Below are 24,419 nucleotides of genomic sequence, written 5' to 3' on the forward strand. Positions count from 1 at the left end.
GCTTTTCAGTATTTTTCATATCTTCTATAGTTGACATGTAGCTTTTTCATAGTCAAAAATATTAAGCTCTAAAAAAGTTTTTAAAAAATAGCCTAAACACTTTTAGACAGCCCAGAAAAACATCTTAGCAATTTTCCCAAGACTCATCAGCATTGCTGAAGTGATGAGTCTGGGGCAAAATTTCTGAAACAACCAAATAATCACATTGTTTGTGATAATGTGGAGGGTCTGCCCTTGCCTATGTCTTTCACTAGACTGTGAGCTCCTTGAGGGCAGGGGCCACTTCTACCTGTTAATGACTATAATCTCAGTATCTAGCATAGGACATAGAACACGTCAGCTTTTAGAATGGCATTGTTGAATGAATTAATGTGTGCAAAAAAATGAACTATCCTTATGCTGCCTATAACAGACACAACTTCAATACAAGGATACAAATAGACTGAAAGTAAAAGGATGGAAAAGAATATTCCATGCAACTAGTAACAAAAATAGACTTGAAATCAGAATCCATTATAAGAGGTAAAGAAGGACATTACATAATAAAAGGGGCCAACTCATCAAGAAGACATAACATTTATAAATATATATGCACCTAACATCAGTGCTCCAAAATATATTAAACAAATACTGACTAACATGAAAGAAGTAATAGACAATTCCACAACAATAGCTGGACATTTCAATACATCACTTTCAATTCTGGACAGAACATTTTAAAAGAAGATTAGTAAAGACATAGAGGACTTAAATAATGTCTTAAGCCAACTAGACCTAAAAGACATATATAAAACGCTCCACCCATCATCAGAAAAGTCACATTTTTCTCCTGTGCACATGGCTCATTTTCCAGAATAGATCATATGCTAGGCCACAAAACAAGTCTCAACAAATTCAAAAATATTGAAATTATACAAAGTATTTTCTGTGACTGCCCAGGAATAATATTAGAAATTAAGAGCAGAAGTAAAAGTAGACAACATACAAATTCATTAAAATTAAAAAATGCACTATTAAATAAGGATTGGACCAAGGAAGAAATCAAGAGTGAAACTTAAAAATACCTGGAAATAAATGAAAATGAAAACATATCATACTGAAATTTACAGGATGCAGCAAAGGCAGTCACCAGAGGAAAAATTATACTGATAAACACCTATAATAAAAAAGAAGAAAGATATCAAATAGTCTAATTCTACAGCTTAAGGAATTAGAAAAAGAAGAGCAAACTAGACCCAAAACTACTAGAACAAAAGAAATAATAAAAATCAGAGCAAAAGTAAACAAACAAAAAAAAAATAGTGGATAGAATCAACAAATCCAGAAGTTGATTCTTTGAAAAGATCAATTAAACTGGCAAACTGTTTCCTGAACTGACAAAGAAAACAAGACAGAAGATGCAAATAACCAAAATAAGGTATGAAAGTGGAGACATTACAATTGACCCAACTGAAGTAAAAAAGATCATAACAGAATACTACGAACAACAGCACTCCAACAAAATCGATAACATTGATGAAATGGACAAATTCCTAGAGACACATAACCTACCTAAACTGACTCAAAAGGAAGTAGAAAACCTCAACAGACCCATAATAAGCAAAGAGATTGAATCAGTAATAAAAAGCCGCCCTACAAAGAGAAGTCCAGGACCAGAGGGCTTCAGTGGAGAATTCTATCAAACATTTAGAGAAGAACTGACACCAATCCTATTCAAACTCTTCCAAAAAATAAAGGAAGAAAAAACACTCCTTGGTTCTATGAAGCCAACATTACCCTGGTATCAAAACAAGACAAAGACACCACAAGAAAAGAAAGCTACAGGCCAATATCGCTTATGAATATGGATGTTATTATGGATTGAATTGCATCCTCCAAAAATGTGTGTCAACTTAGCTAGGCCATGATTCCCAGTACTGTGTGACTGTCTAACATTTTGTCATCTGATGTCATTTTCTTATGTGTTATAAATCCTGCCTCTACGATGTTAAAGAGGTGGGATTAAAAGCAGTTATGTTAACGAGGCAGGACATAATCTACAAGATCAGGTTGTATCTTAAGTCAATCTCTTCTTGAGATACAAAAGAGAGAAACAAGCAAAAAGACAGTGGGACCTCATACCACCAAGAAAGAGCCAGGAGAATAGCACGTTCTTTGGACCTGCAGTCCCTGTGCTGAGAAGCTCCTCGACCAGGGAAAATTGATGACAAGGACCTTCCCCCAGAGCCGACAGAGAGAGAAAGCCTTCCCCTGGAGTTAGCACCCTGAACTCACACTCCTACCCTTCTAGCCTCCTAGACTATAAAAGAATAAATTTCTTTTTGTCATAGCCATCCACTTGTGGTATTTCTCTTATAGCAGCACTAGATGACTAGGACAGATGCCAGCATTTTCAACAAAATACTAGCAAACAGAATCCAACAGCATATTTAAAAAGTTATACATCATGATCAAGTGGGATTTATCCCAGGAAGAAAGCTTGGTTCGACATTAGAAAATTAGTCAAAGTAATACATCACATCAATAGAATAAAGGAAAAGAACCATATGATCATCTCTATGGGTGCAGAAAAAGCATTTGATAAAATCGAACACCATTTCTTGATGAAAACCCTAAAGAAAATTGGAATAGAAGAGAAAAGCCAACAGCCAACATACTTAATGGAAAAAGACCGAGAGATTTTCCTCGAAATTAGAAAAAGACAAAGGGTACCTGATCTCATGACTTCTATTCAATATTGTATTAGAAGTCCTAGCCAGATCAATAAGACAAGGGAAGAAAAAAAAAAGGTATCCATATTGGAAAATAAGAAGTAAAATTATCTGCATTCACGGATGACATGTTCCAATACATAAAAAATTTTAAAAAGTCTGCGAGAAAAACTGTATAGCTAATAAAGGAATTTAGCAAAGTTGCAGGGTACAAAGTCAACAAACAAAAATCAGTTGGCTGTCTATACACTTGCAATGCGAAACCTGAAAAGGAAATTAGGGAAACAATTCCATTTACAATAGCATCTAAGAGAATAAAATAACGAGGAATATATTTAACCAAGGATGTGAAGGACTTCCACAATGACAATTATAAAACACTCCTGAAAGACATTAAGGAAGACTTAAATAAATGAAAAACGTTCCCTGTTCATTGATTGGAAGACTTACTGTTGTTAAATTGTCGATACTATCAAAAGCAATCTAAAGATTTAATGCAATTCCAATCAAAATTCTAACAGCCTTTTTTATGGAAATAGAAAAGCCAATCCTCAATTTATATGGAATGACAAGAAGCCATGAGTATCTAAAGCAATGTAGAAAGAGAAGAACAAAGTAGGACTAATACTTCTGGATTTTTAAACATACTATACAGCTACAGTAATAATACAGCTATAGTAATAAAACAGCCTGGTACTGGTATAAAAATAGACACGTAGGCCAATGGAATAGAATTAATGGTTCAGAAAATGTCTATGGTCAACTGAATTTTCACAAGGATGCTAAGTCCATTCAATGGGGAAAGAAAAATCTCTTCAATAGACGGTTTGGGGAAAATTGGATTTCCACATACAGAAAAATGAAACAGGGCCCATGCCTTACACCATACACAAAAACAAATTCAAAATGAATTAAGGACCTAAATGTGGAAACCAAAACCATAAATTTTTTAGAAGAAAATGCAGGCACATTTTAACAATGGATTATAGAGTATAATAACAAAAGCACAAACAGCAAAATATAAAATAAAGAAATAGGAATTCATAAAAATTAAAAACTTTTGTTCATCAAAAGACTTTACAAAAAAAGTGGAAAAACAAGCTACGTATTGGGAGAATATCTTCAGAAACCATATATCTGATAAGAATTTAATAACCAAAATATATCTAAAACTTCAACAAAAAGACAACCCAGTCACAAAAGGCGCAAAGGACTTGAACAGACATTTCACCAAAGATGACAGTCATATGGCCACCAAACACATGTAAAGATGTTCAAAGTCATTAGCAATCAGAGAGAAGCAAATCAAAACCACAATCAGATCCCATTTCACTCCAACTAGAGTGGCTGCAGAGTCAGTCCAACTCATAGTGGAACAACAGAATAATACACTGCTCGGCCTGTGCCATCCTCACTTACTTTGCTATGTTGAACTCATTGTTGCAGTCACTGTGTCATTTTATTGACGGTGGTCTTCCCCTTTTTCATTGACCCTCCACCTTACCAAGCATGATGTCCTTCTCCAGGGACCGCTCCCTCCTGATAAACATGTCCTCACTTCTAAGGAGCATTCTAGCTGTACTACTTCCAAGATGGATTCTTTCATACTTCTGGAAGTTCATGGTACATTCAATATTCTTGCCAACGCCATAATTCAAAGGCATCAATTCTTCTTTGGTCTTCCTCATTCATTGTTCAGCTTTCACAAGCATATGAGGCGATTGAAAATACCATGCCTTGGGTCAGGCACACGTTACTACTCAAAGTGACAGCTATGCTTTTTAAAACTTTAAAGAGGTCTTTTGCAGGTCATTTCATCTTATCATACTTTTTTAAAAGTTCTAAAGATTACTAAATTAATTTCACATATGCCCATTTGTCATTAGAAAGTGACATCTTTGCTTTTCAACATGTTAAAGAGGTATTTTGCAGCAGATTTCCCCAATGCAATACACCATTCGATTTCTTGATTGCTACTTTCATAGCAATTGCTACTGAACAGAAGATTTCAAAGGGCCTCTCGAGAAGACAAAGTAAAGTATTATAATGACATGTGCAAAGAGCTGGAAATGGGAAACCAAAAGGGAAGAATGCACTCGGCGTTTCTCAAGCTGAAAGAACTGAAGAAAAAATTCAAGCCTTGAGTTGCAATAGTGAAGGATTCCATGGGGAAAATATTAAACGATGCAGAAAGCATCAAAAGAAGATGGAAGGAATACACAGAGTCATTATACCAAAAAGAATTAGTCAATATTCAACCATTTCAAGAGGTGGCATATGATCAGGAACCGATGGTACTGAAGGAAGAAGTCCAAGCTGCTCTGAAGGCATTGGCGAAAAACAAGGCTCCAGGAATTGGATGGAATATCAATTGAGATGTTTCAACAAACAGGTGCAGCTCTGGAGGTGCTCACTCATCTATGCCAAGAAATATGGAAGACAGCTTCCTGGCCAACTGACTGCAAGAGATCCATATTTATGCCTATTCCCAAAAAAGGTGATCCAACCAAATGTGGAAATTACAGAACAATATCATTAATATCACACACAAGCAAAATTTTGCTGAAGATCATTCAAAAATGGCTGCAGCAGTATATCAACAGGGAACTGCCAGAAATTCAGGCCGGATTCAGAAGAGGACGTGGAACCAGGGATATCATTGCTGATGTCAGATGGATCCTGGCTGAAAGCAGAAAATACCAGAAGGATGTTTACCTGTGTTTTATTGACTATGCAAAGGCATTCGACTGTGTGGATCATAACAAACTATGGATAACATTGCGAAGAATGGGAATCCCAGAACACTTAATTGCGCTCATGTGGAACTTATACAAGATCAAGAGGCAGTTGTTTGGACAGAATAAGGGGATACTGATTGGTTTAAAGTCAGGAAAGGCGTGCGTCAGGGTTGTATTCTTTCACCATACCTATTTAATCTGTATGCTGAACAAATAATACGAGAAGCTGGACTATATGAAGAAGAATGGGGCATCGGGATTGGAGGAAGGCTCATTAACAACCTGCGTTATGCAGATGACACAACCTTGCTTGCTGAAAGTGAAGAGGACTTGAAGCACTTACTAATGAAGTTCGAAGACCACAGCCTTCAGTATGGATTACACCTCAACTTAAAGAAAACAAAAATCCTCACAACTGGACCAATGAGCAACATCATGATAAACAAAGACTCAAGTTGTCAAGGATTTCATTTTACTTGGGTCCGCAATCAACAGCCATGGAAGCAGCAGTCAAGAAATCAAAAGATGCATTGCATTGGGCAAATCTGCTGCAAAGGACCCCTCCAAAGTGTTGAAGAGCAAAGATGTCACCCTGAAGACTAAGGTGCGCCTGACCCAAGCCATGGTGTTTTCAATCACATTATACACATGTGAAAGCTGGACAATGAATAAGGAAGACCAAAGAAGAGTTGACGCCTTTCAACTGTGGTGTTGGCAAAGGATATTGAATATACCATGGACTGCCAAAAGAATGAACAAATCTGTCTTGGAAGAAGTGTGAACAGAATGCTCCTTAGAGGCAAGGATGGCGAGGCTGCGTCTTACATACTTTGGACATGTTGTCAGGGAGGATCAGTCCCTGGAGAAGGACATCATGCTTGGCAGAGTACAGGGTCAGCAGAAAAGAGGAAGACCCTCAACGAGGTGGATTGACACAGTGGCTGCAACAATGAGCTCAAGCATAACAATGATTGTAAGGATGGCTCAGGACCGAGCAGTGTTTCGTTCTGTTGTGCATAGGGTCGCTATGAGTCAGAACCGACTCGGCGGCACCTAACAGCAACAACAACGCTTTCATAGGCGTTGATTGTGCATCCAAGCAAAATGAAATCATTGACAACATCAATCCTTTCTCTGTATATCATGATGTTGCTTATTGGTCCAATGGGAATTTTGGTTTTCTTTATGTTGAGGTGTAATCCACAGTGAAGTCTGTGGTCTTTGATCTTCATCAGTAATTTCTTCCAAGTCCTCTTCACTTTCAGCAAGCAAGGTTGTGGCATCTGCATATCGTCATATGACACAGGTTGTTAATGGGTCTTCTTTCAAACCTAAAGCCCTGTTTTTCTTCATATAGTCCATCTTCTCAGATTATTTGCTCAGCTTACAGATTGAATAGGTATAGTAAAAGGATACAATCATGACATATGCCTTTCCTGACTTTAAACGGTGCATTATCCCCTTGTTCTGCTTGAATGACTGACTCTTGGTCTATGTACAGGTTCAGGATGAGCACAATTAAGTGTTCTGGAATTCCCATTCTTTCCAATGTTATCCATAATTTGTTATGATCCACACAGTCGAATGCCTTTGCATAGTCAACAAAATGCAGTTGAACATGTTTCTGGAATTCTCTGCTTGCAGCTAAGATCCATCTGTCATCAGCAATGATATCCCTCATTGCAGGTCCTCTTCTCAAACCAGCTTGAACTTCTGCCAGGTCCCTGTCCATGTAACAGCTGTAATCATTTTTTAATTATCTTCAGCAAAATTTAACTTGCATGTGATGTTAATGATATTGTTCGATAATTTCCACATTGTGCTGGATCACATTTCTTTGGAATGGGAAAAATATGGATCTTTTCCAGTTGGCTGGCCAGGTAGCTGTCTTCCAAATTTCTTGGGATAGATGAGTGAGCACCTCCAGCGCTGCATCCGTTTGCTGAAATATATCAATTGGTATTCCATCAATTTCTGGAGCCTTGTTTTTTGCCAATGCCTTCAGTGCAGCTTGGATGTCTTCCTTCAACACCATCAGTTATTGATCGTATGCTACCTCCTGAAATGGTTGAACATTGACCAATTTTTTTTGGTACAGTGGCTCTGTGTATTCCTTCCTTTTTTTTTTTTTTTTTTTAATGCTTCCTGTGTCGTTCAACATTTTGCTCATAGAATCCTTCAGAACTGCAACTCAAGGCTTGAGGTTTTTCTTCAGCTCTTTCATCTTGAGAAATGCTGAGTGTGTTCTTCCCTTTTGGTTTGCTAACTCCAGGTCTTAGCACATTTCATTGTAATACTTTGTCTTCTAGAGCCAGGCATTGAAATCTTCTCTTCAGTTCTTTTACATCATCATTTCTTTCATTCACTTTAGCTACACTACGTTCAAGAGCAAGTTTCAGAGTCTCTTCTGACATTCATTTTGGTCTTTTCTTTCCTTCCTGTCTCTCTAATGCTTTTGCTTTCTTCATGTATGATGTCCTTAACGTCTTCCTACTATTCATCTGGCCTTCAGTCATTAGTGTTCAATTAGTCAAATCTATTTTTGAGATAGTCTCCAAACTCAGGTGGCATATACTGAAGGTCATATTTTGGTTCTTGTGGACTTGTTTTACCTTTCTTCAGGTTCAACTGAAACTCACATATGAACAATTGAGTCTGTTCCGAAGCCGGCCCCTGGCCTTGTTCTGACTGATGATACTGAGCTTTTCCATTGTCTCTCTCCCCAGGTGTAGTCAATTTGATTCCTGTGTTTTCCATCTGTTGAGGTCCACATATATGGTTACCATTTATGTTGTTGAAAAAAGGTATTTGCAATAAAGAAGTCCTTGTCGACAGCAGTGGCTGGCTTCTGGTCTTGCAAAATTCTATCATGTGATCTCTGACATCATTTCTGTCACCAAGGCCGTATTTTCCAACTACAGGTCCTTCTTTGTTTCCAACTTTCACATTCCAATTACCAGTAATTATTAATGCATCTTTATTACATTTGATCAATGTCAGACTGCACATGTTGGTAAAAATCTTCAATTTCCTCAACTTTGGCATTAGTGGTGGATGTATAAATTTGAATATTAACTGGTCTTCCTTGTAGGCATATGGATATTTTCCTACCACAGACAGCATTGTACTTCAGGATAGATCTTGAAATGTTCTTTTTAACGATAAATGCAATGCCATTCATCTTCAATTTGTCATTCCTAGCATCATATGACTGTCCGATTCAAAATGGCCAGTACCAGTCCATTTCAGCTCACTAATGTCTAGGATATCAATCTTTATGCATTCCATTTCTTATCTGATGACTTCCAATTTTCCTAGATTCATACTTCGCACATTCCATGTTCTAATTAAGGTATTAACCTTGATGACCCTGCTGGTTTTCATGTTGCTATGATGCTGGGAGCTATGCCACTGGTATTTCAAATACCAGCGGGGTCATCATGATGGGCAGCTCCACACTAAGGCAGACTAGGAAGAATGTAGTGGTCTCCTTCTGAAAAAAATTGCGCAGTGAAGACCTTATGAATATGGATAGCAGCAGAACATAGTCTGATAAAGTACTGAAAGATGAGCCCTTCAGATTGGAAGGCTCTTGAAATATGACTGGGGAAGAGCTGCCTCCTCAAAGTAGAGTTGACCTTAATGACGTGGATAGAGTTAAGCTTTCTGGATCTTCATTTGTTGATGTGGCACAACTCAAAATGAGAAGAAAGAGCTGCAAATATTTATTAATAATTGGAACATGAAAAGGTATCAAACATGTGATCATCCATGTGATCTATTGGTGGTGATATTTTGCATATTTCTATTGCTGCCATATGCCATGGATTAGCAGTGCCCTCTTTCCTACTGGAGTCATCAAACAAAATTGTAAGGTTTCATTTTTTAATTGGTTCTCAAGTCTAGTTAGTCTTAAAGATATTGATGACTCCACTTCCACCACCAATAGATCACATGGGTGATCACATGTTTGATAACTTTCTACAATTTTGTCAGAATGAGAAGTATAAAAAGCTGGTTGGTTGGTCCTATTTTCACTAGACAAAGTGCTGAAAGAAAGAGGAGCTCAGGGCTTCAGAGTTACACCTAAAACACTGCATAAATGACCTCAAAGTTTCCACTTGTGCCTTGAAAGAAAGCCTTATTTCTTGTAGTAATAGAGATGATATTGCCAAAAACCAAACCAGAGTCTTATTGTAAGAGATGCCAAATTACAATGCCAATTGAATTCCCAACCTTGAATGGTGTCTGAAGTTAAAGTGAGGGCATTGATTGGGAAAAATGGGATCCTGAAAAGTTGGATGGGGACATATAGGGAGATTATCAGGAAGCTGGAGACACTGAGCCCCTAGATTCCATTGAATCACTCCTGCCAGCAGAACCAGCCCTCTCACTCCCATCTGAAGAGATTACTCCATCTTTGTCTGCTAAGCCACTCTCCCCAGTAAAACCATTTTTACCCTTCACTCCCACCCGATGAGATTAACCAAGTGGTGACCGAGAGCCTTTTTCTGAGCCATTGCCTGGAATGATGTCTGAATCATTGTCTCGGGCATTTCCTGGGTTAGATGCCTCCAAGATATTGCTGAATATTCCCAGTATGCATCCCCACCTTCCATTTTTTCTTCTAGGCCTATGACTAGACTTAAGTCCCGGTAAGCCCCAAAAGATGAAGTACAAAGCATGAGCCAGGAGGAGAAATGCTACACTCCAAAAGAACTGCTTCAATTTCCTAATGTGTACAAAGAGTAACACAGGGAATATGTGTAGGAATAGCTATAAAGGGTGTGGGATAATGGTTCGAGGAACATAAAGTTAGATCAGTCTGAGTTTATTGATATTGGTCCACTGAACACAAATTCTTCATTCAATGTTTCAGCTGAAGAGATTAGGAAAGGATTTAACAGTACATTTGGTTGATTCTCTGAAGCATGGATTTACACAGTGTCCCACACTAAATCAAGCTGAAGTAGACCTGCTTTGACATACTATAGAAGGAGGCATCCAAAGACTTAAGGAAATTAGAATGTTTACTTAACAGGTTAGACCCACAGACCCACACATGGAGTGCTCACAGGACACACTTTTTACCGCAATGGTGAGGAACAATTTTGTGAAGTGAGCCCCAGCATCCTTGAAGATTGCTGTGATTGCTATTTTATGTAAGTCAGATTTGACAGAGGGAACTGCCTTAATTGAATTAAGACACCAAACTACAGAGAGGTTGATTGGACCTCGTGGTGATAGGCACTAAGTGGTAACACTGAATGAACAAAGACAAGGAGGGCATGATTATTGTATGGGACAAAAGAGTCAAAGCAGTAATCAGAATAGTCTGACTCATATGGACTTATGGCATTGGCTACTTAGTCATGGTGTCCCTAGGAGTGAAATAGATAAGAAATATACTAAATATTTAATTGATCTGTAAAAGTGGAAGAATTTTCTAGGTCAAGTGAACAGCAGTCTAACTACAATCACCAGAATAGAGAGTCAAGATCCACAACCTCTTAAATGAAAGAGAGGCCAGGTACCCATAAGGAAGAACTCCACTACACAGCCAAAAATTTATACTGTTAATCTTTTTTCCCAGCCTTCTCCAAAGGGATCTATGGCCTTTTATGAGAGTGACTGTTCACTGGGGAAAAGGAAATAATCAGACTTTTAGGGGATCACTGAGTACTGATTCTCAACTGACACTAATTCCAGGAGACACAAAACATCACTGCAGCCCACAAGTCAGAGTGGGGGTATATGGAAGTCATTAATGGATTCTTAGCCCAGGTTTGGCTCACAGTAGGTCCAGTGGGTCCCTGAACCCATCCTGTAGCTATTTCCTCAGTTCCAGAATACATAATTGAAATAGATATGCTCAGCAACTGACAGGACCCCCACATTGAATTGCTGACAAGTAGAGTGAAGGCTATTATGGTGGGAAGAGCCAGGTATAAGCCAACAGAAATAGCCCCTGCCTGGGAAAATAGTAAATCAAAAACAATACTACATTCCTAGAGGGACTGCACATATCACTGCCACCATCGAGGACTTTAAAGATGCAGGAGTGGTGATTCTCACCACATCCCCATTCAACTCGCCTGTTTGGCCTGTGCAAAAAACAGATGGATCTTGGAGAATGACAGTGGATTATCAAGAACTTAACCTGGTGGTGACTCCAATTGGAGCCACTATTGCAGATGTGGTTTCATTGCTTGAGCAAATTAATACATCTCCTGGTACCTAGTTTGCAGCTCTTGGCCCGGCTAATGCCTTTTTGTCCATACTTGTTTCAAAGGACCACCAAAAGCAGTTTGTTTTCACCTGGTAAGGCCAGCAATACACCTTCTGTGTCCTACCTCAGAGTATATCAACTCTCCAGCCCCATGGTATAACTCAGTTTCAGGAACTTGATCACCTTTCCTTATCACAAGACTTCACGCTGGTCCATTACATTGATGATATTATGCTGATTGGACCTAGTAACGGAGAAGTGTCAATGACTCTAGACTTATTGGTAAAATATTTAGGTGCTAGAAGGTAAGAAATTAATCTCACAAAAATTCGAGTGCCTTCCACCTCAGTGAAATTCCTAGGGATCTAGTGGAGTGGGGCTTGTTGAGATATTCCTTCTAAAGTGAAGGATAAGCTCTGCATCTGGCTGCTTCCACAACTGAAAAGGAGGCACAATGCCTGATGGCCTTTGGATTTTGATGGTAACATAAACCTCATTTGGGTGTGCTACTCCCGCGTATTTATCAAGCAACTTGAAAAAGTGCTAGTCTTGAGTAGGGCCCAGAACAACAGGTTCAGGCTCCTGTGCAAGTCGCTCTGCCACTTGGGTCATATGATCCAGCTGATCCAATGGTGCTTGAAGTATCAGTGGCAGATAAAGACGCTGTTTGGAGTCTTTGGCAGGCCCCATAGGTGAATTACAATGCATACCATTAGGATTTTGGAGCAAAGCCCTGCCATTCTCTGCAGATAACTACTCTCCTTTTGAGAAATAGCTTTTGACTACTTATTGGGCCTTAGTGGAGAGTGAACACTTAACCATGGGCCACCAAATCACCATGTGACCTGAACTTCCCATCATGAACTGACTGTTGTCTGACCCACAGAGTCATAAAGGCGGGCACACACAGCAGCACTGCATCATTAAATGGAAGTATTATATACAAGATTATATACAAGATATGAACAGGACTGGAAGGCAAAAGTAAGTGGTATGAGAAAGTGGTTCGAATGCCCATAATCTCCACCCCTATCACATTATCTGCCCTCTCCCAGTCTGCACCGATGGCCTTATGGGGGAGTTCCTTATGATCAGTTGACTGAGGAAGAGAAAACTCGCGCCTTGTTTAAAAATGGTTCTTCATGGTATGCAGGCACCACTAGAAGGTGGACATCAGCAGCACTGCAGCCCCTTTCGGGACCCCCTTGAAGGACAGTGGTGAAGGGAAATCCTCCCATTGGGCAGAACTTCGAGCAGTGTACCTGGTTGTTCACTTTGCTTGGAAGGAGAAATAGCCAGATGGGTGATTGCATACCGACTTATGAGCTGTGGCCAATGTTTGGTTGGATCATCAGGGACTTGGAAGGAACATGGTTGGAAAACTGGTGACAAGGAGGTGTAGGGAAGAAGTGTGTGGCTAGACCTCTCTGAATGGGCCAAAGCAGTGAATATTTGTGTCTCATGTGAATGTTCAACAAAGGGTGGCCTCAGCAGAGGAGGATTTTAACAATCAAGTGGATAGGATGACGCCTTCTGTAGAAATCATTCTCTTTCTTCAGACATTCCCGTCATTGCCCAATGGGCTCATGAACAAAGTGGCCATGGTGGCAGGGATGGAGGTTATGCATGGGCTCAGCAACAGGGACTTCCGCTCACCATGGTTAACTTGGCTACTGCCACTGCTGAGTGCCCAATCTGCCAGCAGCAGAGACCAACACTGAACCCGATATGGCATCATTCCTCAAGGTGACCAACCAGCAACCTGGTGACAGGTTGATTACATTGGACCACTTCCAGAGTGGAAAGGGAAGCGTTTCGATCTTACTGGAATAAACACTTACTCTGGATACAGATTTGCCTTCCCTGCATGCAATACTTCTGCCAAAACTACCATTCAGGGACATACAGATTGCTTTATCCACCATCATGGCATTCCACACAGCATTGTCTTGGATCAAGGGACTCACTTCACAGCAAATAAAGTGCAGCAACAGACCCATGCTTATGAAATTCACCGGTCTTACCATGTTTCTCCTCATCCTGAAGCAGCTGGCTTGATAGAATGTTGGAATGGCCTTCTCAAGACACAATTACATTGCCAGCTATGTGGCAATACCTTGCATGGTACGTTCTCTAGGAAGCTGTATATGCTCTAAACCAGCATCTAATATGTGGTACTGTTTCTCTTATAGCCAGGATTTATGGGTCCAAGAATCAAGGGGTGGAAATGGGAGTGGCACCACTCACTATTACCCCTACTGATCCACTCCCAAAACTATTCCTTCCTGTCCCAGTGACCCTATGCTCTGTGGGTCTAGAGGTCTTTATTCCAAAGGGAGGAATGCTCCCACCAGGAGGCACAACACTGGTTCCATTGAACTGGAAATTAAGAATGCTACACAGCCACTTGGGCTCCTCATGCCTCTGAATCAACAGGCAAAGAAAGGAGTTATTGTATTGGCTGATGTGGTGTATCCTGATTACCAAGTGGAAATCAGATTGATATTACATAATGGAGTTAAAGAACAGTATGTCTAGAATACAGGGAAATCCTTAAGACATCTCTTAGTACTACCATGCCCTGTGATTAAAGTCAATGGAAAACTGCAGCAACCCAGTTCCAACATGACTACTAATGGCCCAGATGCTTCAGGAATAAAGTTTTGGTCACCTCCACCAGGCAAAGAACCACAACCAGCTGAGGGTAAAAGGAATACGGAATGGGAGGTGGAAGAAGGTAGTTCTAAATACAGCTACAAACACATGACCACTTTTAGAAATAAGAACAATAATTGTTACGAGTACTTTTTCCTTGTAGGTGTGCAAGAAATATTTTTATTTTCTTCACTTATAAAATAAAAGATGTAAACAGGGCTAGTGTGTTTTTGGTTGTGCATGTGTTAGTTGTATCATGTTAGGCACAAGTATGACTTTATAATTGTCTTTACTTAGAGATAGTATATTGTTTACGGAGATGTGTACAGGTGCCAAGTTGACAAGGGGTGAGCTGTGATGGTTAAGGTTGTGTGTCAACTTGGCAGGGCTATGAGTCTCAGTGGTTTGGCAGTTATGTAGTTCGGCAGCTATGTAATGAGGTAATCACTTCCATAATGAGATCTAATATAATGTAATCACCTCTATGATGAGATCTGCTATGAGCAGACAACCAGTTGAAAGGGAGTTTCCTAGGCGGTGTGGTCTGCATCAAATATATGTGAACTTTCTGGCAAACCTCACAGGCTTTTTCTCACTATGAATCCTCATCTGACCTCTGGTTCTTGGGACTTGAGCTAGCAGCTTACCTGCTGATCTTGGGATTCCTCAGCCTCCACAGTCAGTGAGCCAGAAGTCTGCTGTCTGACCTGGTGATCTTGGGTTCAACAGGCCCTGCAGCTGTATGTCAGGAAAAGCCTCCAGCCTGACCCACAGACATGGGACACTTTCCAGCCTATACAACTGCATGAACCAGTTCCATATATGTATATATATATCTCACTGATATTGTTTCTCTAGAAAGCCTAGCCTAAGACAGAAGTTTATGGTCAAGGTTTCATGGCACATTCCAATTAACTGACCTAATAAAGTGCTAAGTGCTTCCTTTCCACTTCCTACCTAATTCATTGCATAGTGCATGGGCTCTTAAAAGGTTGGAAGCAGCCAATCAAGGTACAACAATTGGTCTCCATCAGCCTGAAGCAATAATGGAAGAAGGAGAGTTAGGAATAGGAGGAAGAAATGGAATGTGAGGCTAATTGTCTCCGTGAACAACTGTCTCCTTTGCCATGAGACCAGAAGAACTAGATGGTGCCTGGCTAGCATTACTGAGCATTTTGATCAAAGATTCTGCAGAAGAATAATTTTAAAAAAAGGAAAATGCAGAACAGATTTTGAAATTCTCATGGACTCCAGACTCTCTGGAGCCACGGAGGCTGGACGAGCCCCTGACACTGTTACCCTGAGATAATCTTTAAACCTTGAACCAAAAATACCCCCTGAAGTCTTCTTCAAATCAAACAATAGTTTAGCTTAACTAGTAAAAAATGACTGCCTTCAGCATCATATTTCTATAAGATTTACCTATATGAAATCAAATTGACAATAGCAATCCAAAAGATTAGATAGAAACCTTAGAGGGCAGTGATTTTAAGTTAATGTGGGAAGAACAACTCAGAAAAGGAGGGTGGAAATAATTACACAACTCAAAGAATGTAATTAATGTACCTGTAGAAACTGCTGAATTGGTGCATATTCCAACAACAAAGTAAATAAAAATTTTTAAAATGTAACCCCCCCCCAAAAAAAAACAACAACACACACATACCAATTTACTTCCATTAGGACAGTCAAGAGAAAAAAAAAAAGCACAAAATAACAAGTATTGGAGAGGATGTGGAGAAATTGGAACACTTATCCATTGCTGGAGTGAATACACAATGGTACAGCTGTTCTGGAACATTCTGGCAATTCCTAAAAAGACTAGAGGTAGACTCTTATTGAACATTGTGCTGGAAGTCCTAGCCAGAGCAATTAGGCTAGAAAAAGAAATAAAGGGCATCCAGACTGGCAAGGGAGAAGTAAAAGTATCTCTATTTGCAGAGGACATGATCTTATACACAGAAAACCCTAAGGAATCCTCCAGAAAACTACTGAAACTAATAGAAGAGTTCAGCAGAGTATCGGGATACAAGATAAACATACAAAAATCAGTTGGATTCCCCTACACCAAAAAAGAACAACGAAGAGGAAATCACCAAATCAATGCCATTTACAGTAACCGCCAAGAAGATAAAATACTTAGGAATAAATCTTACCAGAGATGTAAAAGACTCATACAAAGAAAACTACAATACACTTCTGCAAGAAACCAAAAGAGACTTACATAAGTGGAAAAACATACCTTGCTCATGGATAGGAAGACAACATTATAAAAATGTCTATTCTACCTAAACCAATCTCTACATTTAATGCAATTCCGATCCAAATCCCAAGGACATTCTTTAATGAGATGGAGAAACAAATCACCAATTTTGTACGGAAGGGAAAGAGGCCCTGGATAAATAAGGCATTACTGAAAAAGAAGAACAAAGTGGGAGGCCTTACTTCACCTGATTTTAGAACCTATTGTACCACCACAGTAGTCAAAACAGCCTGGTACTGGTACAACAACAGATACATGGACCAATGGAACGGAATTGAGAATCCAGACATAAACCCATCCACATATGAGCAGCTGATATTTGACAAAGGCCCAAAGTCAGTTAAATGGGGAAAAGACAGTCTTTTTAACAAATGGTACTAGCATAACTGGATATCCATCTGCAAAAAAATGAAACAAGACCCATACCTCACTCCATGCACACAAACTAACTCAAAATGGATCAAAGACCTAAACATAAAACCTAAAACGATAAAGATCATGGAAGAAAAAATAGGGACAGTGTTAGGAGCCCTAATACATGGCATAAACAGTATAGAAAACATTATAAAGAACGTAGAAGAAAAACTAGATAACTGGGAGCTCCTACAAATCGAACACTTATGCTCATCCAAAGACTTTACCAAAAGAGTAAAAAGACTACCTACAGACTGGGAAAAAAATTTTTAACTATGACATTTCTGATCAGCACCTGATCTTTAAAATCTACATGATACTGCAAAAACTCATCTGCAAAAAGACAACCCAATTAAAAAATGGGAAAAAGATATGAATAGACACTTCAGTAAAGAAGACACTCAGGTAGCTAACAGATATATGAGGAAATGTTCACGATCATTAGCCATTAGAGAAATGCAGATCAAAACTACAATGAGATTCCATTTCACTCCAACAAGGCTGGCAGTGATCCAAAAAATACAAAAGAATAGATGTTGGAGAGGCTGTGGAGAAATAGGAACACTTCTACACTGCTGGTGGGAATGTCAAATGGTACAACCACTTTGGAAATCAATTTGCCGCTTCCTTAAAAAGTTAGAAATAGAACTACCATACGATCCAGCAATCCCATTCCTTGGAATATATCCTAGAGAAATAAGAGTCTTTACACAAACAGATATATGTACACCCATGTTTACTGCAGCACTGTTTACAATAGCAAAAACATGGAAGCAACTAAGGTGCCCATCAACGGATGAATGGATAAATAAATTATGGTATATTCACACAATGGAATACTACACATCAATAAAGAACAGTGAGGAATCTGTGAAACATTTCACAACAGGGAGGAACCTGGAAGGCCTTATGCTGAGTGAAATTAGTCAGTTGCAAAAGGACAAATATTGTATAAGACCACTATTATAAGAACTTGAGAAATAGTTAAACTGAGAAGAAAACATTCTTTTGTGGTTAAGAGAGGGGGGAGGGAGGGAGGGTGGGAGGGGGCACTCACTAATTAGATAGTAGATAAGAACTACTTTAGGTGAAGGGAAAGGCAGCACACAATACAGGGGAGGTCAGCACAATTGGACTAAACCAAAAGCAAAGAAGTTTCCTGAATAAACTGAATGCTTGAAAGGCCGGTATAGCAGGGGCAGGGGTCTGGGGACCATGGTTTCAGGGGACATCTAAGTCAATTGGCATAATAAAATCTATTAACAGAACATTCTGCATCCCACTTTGAAGAGGGGTGTCTGGGGTCTTAGACACTAGCAAGCAGCCATCTAAGATGCATCAATTGGTCTCGACCCACCTGGATCAAAGGAGAATGAAGAACACCAAGGACACAAGGTGATTACGAGCCCAAGAGACAGAAAGGGCCACATGAACCAGCGACTACATCATCCTGAGACCAGAAGAACTAGATGGTGCCTGGCTACAACCGATGACTGCCCTGACAGGGAACACAACAGAGAACCCCTGAGGGAGCAGGAGAGCAGTGGGATGCAGACCCCAAATTCTCATAAGACCAGACTTAATGGTCTGGCTGAGACTGGAAGGACCCTGGTGGTCATGGCCCCCAGACCTTCTGTTGGCCCAGTACAGGAACCATTCCTGAAGCCAAGTCTTCAGACATGGATTGGACTGGACAATGGGTTGGAAAGGGGTGCTGGTGAGGAGTGAGCTTCTTGGATCAGGTGGACACTTGAGACTAGGTTGGCATCTCCTGACTGGAGGGGAGATGAGAGGGTGGAGGGGGTTAGAAGCTGGCGAAAAGGACACGAAAAGAGAGAGTGGAGGGAGGGAGCGGGCCATCTCATTGAGAGGGGGAGTAATTGGGAGTGTGTAGCAAGGTGTATATGGGTTTCTGTGTGAGACTGACTTGATTTGTAAACTTTCACTTAAAGCACAATAAAAAGTATTTAAAAAAAAAAAAAAAACTAGAGGTAGAGCTGCCATATGATCCAGCAATTCCACTCCTAGCTATATACACTAGGGATCTAAGAGAAGTGAACCAGGAGACATACTCAGACATATGTTCATCTCATGAAAAAAATGAAAACAACCTAAGTGCCCTTCAATGGATGAATGCATAAGTAAAATGTGGTACATACATACAATGGAACAGTACTCAGCAATAAAGAAAAATGAGCTCCCAAAACATTTGAGAACATGGATGAACCTGGAGGACATTATACTGAGTGAAATAAATCAATTCCAAAAACACAAATATTGTATGTTCTCACTTTTATGAAATGACATGAAGAGGTAAATATAGAGATACTAATGTTAATTAGTGGTTACCAAGGATGGGGGTGGGGGGATTCACTTTCTAAATAGCAGAAACTTGTTATTTTTGATGATGGGAAAAGTAAAACCAAATAAGGATGAAGTGTGCACAGCCTGACCAAGGTAAACTATGTGACTAAAAGTGAACACAAGAAAAAAGGACCTTTTGGTAATTGCTATGGGAAATATAATCTTAAAACAACCAAAAGATGTATAAGTAGGTATATGTGTATGTATGTAGGCATATATGTGTATAGGTGTGATAGTAAAGGTTGTGTGTCAACTTGGCTGGGCCATGATTCTCAGAGGTTTGGCAGTTATGATGTAGTTCGGCAGTAGTATGATGTAATCACTTCCACAACGAGATTTGATATAATGTTATCACCTCCATGATGGGATTTGCTATGAGTAGCCAGTCAGTTGAAAGGGAGTTTCCTTGGGTGTGTGGCCTGCATGGAATATAAGTCGACATTCTGGCAAGGCTTGTGGGCTTTTGCTCACTCTGGATCCTGCAGCTGGCTCCTGTTCGTCTGACCTCTGGTTCTTGGGACTTGGGTTAGCAACTCACCTGCTATCTGGCATGCCATTCCTGGGATTCATCAATCTTCGCAGCCTATGAACAAGAGACCTTCTAAGTGACCTGCCAATCTTGGGTTCACCAGCCCCTGCGGCTACGTAAATCAGGAGAAGCCTCTATCCTGTCCCACGGACTTGGGACATTCCAGCCTCTACAAGTGTGTGAGCCATTTCCTTGATATAAATCTGTCTCTTTATATATATTTATACACTTCATTGGTTTTGCTTCTCTAGAGATCCAAGCCTAAGACAATAGGTATGTATCCCACTCAGTGCCGTCGAGTCGATTCCGACTCACGTGTGTATATATCAGTTTATGCATGTGTATATACATTTATGTGACTGTATGCACTTATGTTGTTGTTAGGAGCCATCGAGCCGGTTCTGACTCATAGCAACCATATGTACAACAGAACGAAACACTGCCTGGTCCTGCACCATCTTCACAATAGTTGTCATGCTTGAGCCCATTGTTGTAGCCACTGTGTCAATCCATCTCATTGAGGGTCTTCCTTTTTTTTGCCGACCTCTACATTTTTCTTTACCAAGCATGATGTCCTTCTTCAGGGAATTATCCCTTCTTATAACATGTCCAAAGCATGTGAGATGTAGTCTCACTGTCCTTGCTTCTAAGGAGCATTCTGGTTGTACTTCTTCCGAGACAGATTTGTTCGTTCTTTTAGCTGTCCACGGTATACTCAATATTCTTCTCAAATACCACAATTCGACAGTGTCAATTCTTCTTCGGTCTTCCTTATTCATCATCCAGCTTTCACATGCATATGAGGTGAGTACAAACACCATGGCTTGTGTCAGGTGCACCTTAGTTTTTAAGGTAACACCTTTGCTTTTTAACACTTTAAATAGGTCTTTTGAAGCAGATTTGTCAATGCAATGCATCTTTTGATTTCTTGACTGCTGCTTCCATGGGTGTTGACTGTGGGTTCAAGTAAAATGAAATCCTTGACAACTTCAATCTTTTCTGCATTTATCATGATGTTGCTTATTGGCCTAGTTGTGAGGATTTTTGTTTTCTTTATGTTGAGGTGTAATTTATACTGAAGGCTGTGGTCTTTGATGTGCATCAGTAAGTGTTGCAAGTCCTCTTCACTTTCAACAAGCAGGGTTGTGTCATCTGCATAATGCAGGTTGTTAATAAGTCTTCCTCCAATCCTGGTGCTCCATCTTCTCAGATTATTAGCTCAGCACACAGATTGAATAAGTATGGTGAAAGGATACAACCCTGACACACACCTTTCCTGACCTTAAACGATGAAGCATCGCCTTGTTCTGTTTGAACAATTGTCTCTTAATCTATGTACAGGTTCCTCATGAGCACAATTAAGTGTTCTGGAATTCCCATTCTTCGCAATATTATCCATAAAATTTGTTATGATTCACACAATTGAATGCCTTTGCATAGTAAACAAAATACAGGTAAACACCTTTCTGTTATTTTCTGCTTTCAGCCAGGATCCATCTGACATCAGCAAAGATATTCCTGGTTCCATGTCCCCTTCTGAATCCAGCTTGAATTTCTGGCAGTTCTCTGTCGATGTACTGCTGCAGCTGCTTTTGAATGATCTTCAGCAAAATTTTACTTGTGTGTGATACAAACGATATTGTTATATAATTTCTGCTTTCAGTTGGGTCACCTTTCTTGGGAATATGGATCTCTTCCAGTCAGTTGGCCAGGTAGTTGTATTCCAAATTTCTTGGCGTAGACGAGCGAGCACTTCCAGCACCGCATCCATTTGTTGAAACATCTCAATTGGTATTCTGTCATTTCCTAGAGCCTTGTTTTTTTTGCCATTGCCTTCAGTGAAGCTTGGACCTCTTCCTACAATACCAGTGGTTCTTGATCATATGCTACCTCCTGAAGTGGTTGAACATCGACCAGTTCTTTAGTGACTGTATATTCCTTCCATCTTCTTTTAATGTTTCCTGCGTTGTTTGGTATTCTCCCCGTAGAATCCTTCAATACTGCAACTCACAGTTTGAATTTTTCTTCAGTTCTTTCAGCTTGAGAAACTCTGAGAGTGTGCTCCCCTGTCAGTTTTCTAACTCCAGGTCTTTGCACATTTCATTATAATAATTTACTTTGCTCATGCCACCCTTTGAAGCCTAGGATACCAATGGTTATGCATTCCATTTCATTTTTGACCATTTCCTATATTCCTAGATTGAGACTTCATACATTCCAAGTTCCGATTATTAATGGATGTTTTCAGCTCTTTCTTCTCATTTTGCATTGTGCCACATCAGCAAATGAAGGTCCAGAAAGCTTGACTCCATCCACGTCATTAAGGTTGAAGCTATTTTGAGGAGGCGGCTCTTTCACAGTCATATTTTGAGTGCCTTCCAACCTGAAGGGCTCATCTTTCAGCACTATATCAGACAATGCTCTGGCGCTATTCATAACATTTTCACTGATGAATTCTTTTCAGAAGTAGACTGCTGGTTCCTTCTTCCTAGTCTTAGTCTGAAAGCTCAGCTGAAACCTCTTCACCATGGGTGACCCTGCTTGTCTTTGAATACCAGTGGCATAGCTTCCAGCATCACAGCAACATGCAAGCTCCCACAATATGACAAACTGACAGACGCATGGGGTGTATGCACATATATTTGTACATGTAATAAAGCACATGGGGGCACAGTTACAGATACTTCTTAGACATAACCAAACAACTCATAATATTGGATTTCTGGATTTGAAGGATTAGGACCATAGTCTCATTTGTCATCTTGGTCAACTGGCATGATATAGCCCGTTAAGTTGTCTTCTACATCCTGGTTGGTGAGTAGTGTCTGGGGCCTTAAAGGCTTGCAAGTGGCCATCTAAGATACAACCATTAGTCTCTACTAATCAAGAGCAAAAGAGAAAAAGGAAACCAAAGACTCAAAGAAGAAAGTAGTCTACAAGACAAATAGTCTACATGAACCATGGCCTCATCTATGCTGAGACCAGAACTAGATGGTGCTCAGCTACCATTACCAACCATTCTAATCAGGGCCACAATAGAGGGACCCTGACTGAATGGGAGAAAAATGTGGGACAGAACCTCAAATTCCTAAAACAACAAACAAAAAAACAGACCTACTGGACTCGTTGAAATGGAGGACTCTCAGAGACTATTGCCCTGAGGTACTTTTCAAACTTTGAACCAAAACTAATCCCCGAGGTCACCTTGTAGCTAAATAACAAATTGGCTCAAAAAATCGTGAATATCATCTGTAAGTACTGCGCTCCATGAAAAAAATCACCTATACAAGACCAAACAGTCAACAATTACTTTAAAACAAAGATGAGAATGTAATGGGGCAGGGAATCTAGGTTAATGGAAATGGAACAACCAGAACAGAAATCATGAGAATGTTCACACATTGTGAAGAATATTACCAATGTAACCAAACAGCTTGTCTAGAAATTTTTGAATAGGAACCTAAACTGCTGTGCAAGCCTTCATTGAAAACAAAATAAAATAACATTTTTAAAAAACAGAATGCTGGCTTGGTTTTAATTTCCAGCCATCTGCCCCTCTGTGACCTGAGCCCACCTGTTGCTCCTACGAGGGCAGGGAAAGTGGGGCTGGCTCTGAATGGGCTGGTCTACTGGAGGGGGCTCCATGTTTGTGCTGTGCTGGCGGGAGTACCAGAGCCCAAGGCCAGTGTCTTGAATGACGTGTGCCTCTCCCCTGCCACCAAACCACGGCCTCCTCCTCTCAGACTTCTTCCTCCAATCACCATCTCAACTTCTTCCTCCCCCAAGGCCCAGCCAGCCCATGCCCTGTCCTCCGCCTCCACCACTCCACCTGACCCAGTCCACCTTCATGTTTTACCTGAGTGACTCCTGCTTCCTCCCTTACCCCATAAAATGCCCCCACAGAGCAGTCAGAGGGAGCTTTGAACTTGCAAATTCCCCCATGTCATAGCATAAACCCCAGAGATTTTTCCATGGTTCTCGGTAGAAAAACAAGGATCCTGGCCTGATCTGCAAGGGCTCCTAGTGGCTGTCTGAAAGGGTAGAGAGCTCTGTGTAGCCTGGGGCAGGCCTCTGCCCCTCTCTGCATCTCAGTTTCCTTTGTTGGGCATGGGAGTCATAACCCAGTCCTTGTCCTACAAAGTAGAAGAGACACATGTTATGACAACAGTTTGCCAAGTACAAGGGATTGGAGGAGCTATTTCTGCTGTTTTTTAGGATGTGTAGTGGGTTGAGTTGTGGCCCCCAAAAACTATGCCTACATCCTAGACCCTGTGAGTGTGTCCTTTTTGGGAAAAGGGTCTTTACAGATGTAATTAAGCTAAGGCTCTCAAGAGGAAATCCTCCTGGATTATCTGAGTGGGCCCTAAATTTTATAATGTATACTTTTAAAAGCAAGACACAGGGAAATTTAACACAGAGAAGAGGAGGAGGCCACGTGACCACAGAGGCAGAGATTAGAGTGATCGTGATGAAGCCATTGGAAACTGGACTAAGCGAGGAAGGATTTACCCCTGGA

Source organism: Elephas maximus, chromosome 15, assembly GCF_024166365.1.
Source record: "Elephas maximus indicus isolate mEleMax1 chromosome 15, mEleMax1 primary haplotype, whole genome shotgun sequence".
NCBI lineage: Eukaryota > Metazoa > Chordata > Mammalia > Proboscidea > Elephantidae > Elephas > Elephas maximus.